Here is a 4,475-nt window from a genome sequence, read left to right as displayed (position 1 = left end):
CACTGCACTCCACCTCCCAGCAGCCGTAGGCAGATGAGAATCATTTTTCATCTGCTATGCAGTCATTTTGAAAGTGCCTGCTTTTCACTGGGAAAGTAACATGATAGTCCCTCTGGGGGATGCACATAAAGCCAAAGTGAAACAGTCTTTTCCTTCCGACTGCGACTGCAGCATTTTCTTTCCTTGGCTCTCCTTCTTAGCATAAGCGTGGCTGAGTCTTTTGTCTTTTGTTCAAGACACCACACCTCAGTCTTAGACTCCACAGTGTTCTTATTGTTGCTTTGTTTGTTTTGATATGCATCTTTTCATAAAATGGGTCAGGTTCAAAAGGTACCGGCTCTTTTCCCACATCAGTGTCTGTCGTGGGTCCAATGTGCCCCAGGTGTGGCTTCGTCAACATTCCGTTTACACATGATTCTCATTACAGGATCCCCAAGGGCTGTGAAAACATTTTCTTGAGCCTCCCCCAAACAGCCACAACTAGGAATTGGCAAACACCAATTGAAATGCACCATTTTAAATGTATTATGGGCAGTCAGTCCCCCGCCCTGACGTGTACTCAACTCCACACATCCTCATTGCCTGCCTGTCCGGGACCCCATGTCACCTCTTAGCTCCTCATGTTCCTCGAGCCCCCGGTATCCCCTTGGCCAGGCCCCAGATGTTTGGATTGCAGGCACAGGAGCGCCAGTAGCAGAAGGGACCATGCCAACGGGAGGACCCATCAGGCCTCCAAGGCCACATCATCATTCCATTCGCCGGCTCATGCGTCAACTTACATGACTTCTATGTGGTTATTTAGCCTTTTAAAAATACTTTTCACCCTTTCCTGTGCCCTTTTAAGGTAGACGCAGTTTTGTAAGAGGCTAACACATAAGGGTAAATTCAAGTAAGTCTCCATAAAACCCAGAGAAGAGACAGAAGAGACTGTGAAACTCCTCTTTGGACCCCATCTGGAGCCACAGCAAAAAAAAAAAAAAAAATAGTTTTACTTGCTAATCCTTTAGCTAAAAGCAATTCATAGAAGAGAATTGACAAGCTCACTAAGGGAGAGAGAAGTAGCTTGTACAAAGACTGTGCCTCAGTTTCCCCATTTGTAAAATTAAGGATTAGACGTGATAATCCCTCAGCTACCTCCATCAATGAAATATGATGATTTACTGAATATGGGCCATTTTCTAAATGAAATAAAATTGTGAATTTAAATTTATTAGTAATAACATTCTGTTTTTTTTATGAAGTAGATAATGACAAACCAAAATATCTCATTTGTTATCAACAAAAATAAATCACCTTTAGAGTGGGGATGAAGGGCAAAAACTTTAGTCATGTATAGTACATGGAATAGGGATCAAGGTGATGTATATTTGGGGGAACCATTTTAAAGAATCGAGCATGAAAAGTATTCTTACAAAAGGCAAATGCGGGCTACCTGATATAGTCACCTCCTTTTCTGATTCCAGAGGTCTGAAAGCAGCCTCAGCAGCAAGCCACAGCAGACGTGAAACGGGGAAGAGCAACGGCATCACTGGTGATCAAAGGCCTGGCCGAGCTACCCCAGGCTCCATACCATCTCCGGAGATGCCTGGCTTGGGGAAGGTCCTTGGTAAGAGAAGCAGTTCTCAGCCTCTTTCTCTGGTCAAGCTCCTCTGCAGAAACAGAAAGGAGAATAAAACAGGGCCTCAATATGGATCCCAGTTACATGAGCTTATATACCAGCTGGGTTTTTTAACTGACAAATGAAAATGTATATAAATGTATGGTGTAAAACCAATATGTGGCTGGTCATGGTGGCTCACACGTGTAATCCCAGCACTTTGGGAGGCCAAGCAGGCGGATCTGTTGAGCCCAGGAGTTGGAGAAACATGGGCTGGGCAACATGGCGAACGAAACCCTGCCTCAAAAAAAAAAAAAAGAAAAAAATTACCCAGGCATGGTGGTGCAAACCTGTAGTCCCTGCTACTGGGGAAGCTGAGGTGGGAGGACCTCCTGAGCCCAGGAGATAAAGGCTGCAATGAGCTGTGATCACACCACTGCACTCTATCCTAGGCAACAGAGTGAGCCCTGTCTCAAAAAACAAAAAAAAAAAAATGATTTTTTCACATATGTATACATCCTGGAATGACTAAGTCAAGCTAATCAGTATATCTATCACCTCAAATACTTATGTATTATTTTTTTAGTGGCGAGAACATTCTTAGCAATTTTCAGGTATACAATGCATTATTATTAACTATAGTCACCATGTTGTATAATAGATCTCTAGAGCTTATTCCTGTTAACTGAAATTTTGTACCCTGTAACCAACATCTCCCCATTCTCCACACACAACTGTCAGCCCTGAGTAACCACAATTCTTCTTTCTGCTTCTATGTATCTAATTTGTTTAGATGTCACATAAGTAAGATCATGTGGTATTTTTCTTTCTGTGCCTGGCTTATTTCACTTAGCACAATGTCCTCCAGGTTCATCCATGTTGTTGCAAATGACAGTATTTCCTTCTTTTTGTGGGTGAATCATATTTGATTGTGTATATTTATCATATTTTCTTTATCCAACCATCCATTGGAGTATGCTTAGGTTGGTTCCATATTCTACCTACAGTGAATAACACTGCAATGAACATAGGAGTGCAGATATCTCTTTTAAATCCTGATTTCATCAAAACCACAATGAGAGACCATCTCACACCAGTCAGAATGGCGATAGTAAAAAGTCAAGAAACAAGAGATGCTGGCGAGGCTGTGGAGAAATAGGAATGCCTTTACACTGTTGGTGGGAATGCAAATTAGTTCAACCATTGTGGAAGACAGTGTGGCAATTCCTCAAAGACCTAGAACCAGAAACACCATCTGACCCAGCAATCCCATTACTGGGTATATACCCAAAGGAATATAAATCACTCTATTAAAAAGATATTATGCACACGTATGTTCATTGCAATCCTATTCACAATAGCAAAGACATAAATCAACCCAAATGCCCATCAATGATAGACTGAATAAAGAAAATGTGGTACATATACACCATGGAATACTATGCAGCCATAAAACAGAATAAGATCATGTCCTTTGCAGGGACATGGATGGAGCTGGAAGTCATTATCCTCAGCAAACTAACACAGGAACAGAAAATCAAACACTGCATGTTTTTGCTTGTAAGTGAGAGCTGAACAATGAGAATACATGGACACAGGGAGGGGAACAACACACATTGGGGCCTGTTGGGGAGTGGGGTCAGGGGAGGGAGAGCATTAGGAAAAATAGCTTATGGACGCTGGTCTTAAAACGTAGGTGATGGGTTGATAGGTGCAGCAAACCACCATGGCACACGTTTACCTGTGTAACAAACTTGCACATCCTGCACATGTATCCCCATAACTTAAAATAAAATAAAATAACATAATATAAACAAAATGCATTCAATTAAATTAAATTACACTTTGTCCTAGAAAAAAAACCAAATACTGTAAATAAATGATTTTCTATTTCATATGAAAAAAAATCCTGATTTCATTTCTTTTGGAGTAGACAAGTTTAATCTTGGCCTTTGAGGAGGGCTGATTTTGCAGAGGAGACGGGAGAAGATGATTCAGAGATAACAGAAATCAGATTGGTTGGCAGCAATAAGGTTCTGAAAAAGTAATTCTGAGGCCCAGGATGCCACTCAGGGGCTGAGGGGATGGGGAATTTGGTCTAGAATTCAAGGAATCTAGGCATGGTTTTAGGGTCCTGGTTCCAACAAGAAACTGGATTGCCAACTGTGAACCCCAGCCTCCTCTCCACAGGCAAGTGGGCAGGGCCTGCTGAATGGCGGGCTGGGCTCCAGAACCGGGTGGTGCTATCAACCCTTCAAGCTAAGAGGAGCTGAGGAAGAAAAGTCTGCCCCCTTGCGGTCCCCTTTCCCTGCCTGTTTCTACTCCATTCCTTTTGGGACCCTTGGCTGTCTTGCCAGTCAGCTGTCCTGCTCCCACCTGGGAACCTGGGATCTCACTTAGTCAGCCTGAGCTTGCCCTCGCCTGTCCCAGCCATGGCACATTATACAGCCGTAGGAAGGCTGCTGCGTCATTGTTGACCCCTGGGATCCAGCCCTGCCTCCAGTGCCCAACCACCATCTTACAAAAACCATGTGATCCATAAAGCATGGGGACCTGCTGACAAAATACCAACTTCAGATACACTATCTTCTTTTAGTCATTTTTGAACATGTTTGACATAACCAGTGGAGACTTTAAAGATGGTTTTCCAAACACCGCATGTTTTCACTCATAGGTGGGAATTGAACAATGAGAACACATGGACACAGGAAGGGGAACATCACATACCAGGGCCTGTTGTGGGGTGGGGGTAGGGATAGCATTAGGAGATATACCTAAGGTTAAATGACGAGTTAATGGGTTCAGCACACCAACATGGCATATGTATACATATGTAACAAACCTGCACATTGTGCACATGTACCCTAAAACTTAAATT

The 4,475-nt window shown here is 42.9% G+C and overlaps 1 pseudogene; it reads left to right on the top strand.

The window, feature by feature from the left end:
• Positions 1 to 831: 831 nt before the first annotated feature.
• Positions 832 to 967, top strand: LOC112440905 (small nucleolar RNA SNORA26; annotated as a pseudogene).
• Positions 968 to 4,475: the final 3,508 nt, after the last annotated feature.

This window comes from Pan paniscus, chromosome 11 (genome assembly GCF_029289425.2).
Source record: "Pan paniscus chromosome 11, NHGRI_mPanPan1-v2.0_pri, whole genome shotgun sequence".
Classification (NCBI taxonomy): Eukaryota; Metazoa; Chordata; class Mammalia; order Primates; family Hominidae; genus Pan; species Pan paniscus.
The sequence above is the reverse complement of the archived record's forward strand: the minus strand, read 5'-3'. Positions and strand labels throughout refer to the sequence as shown.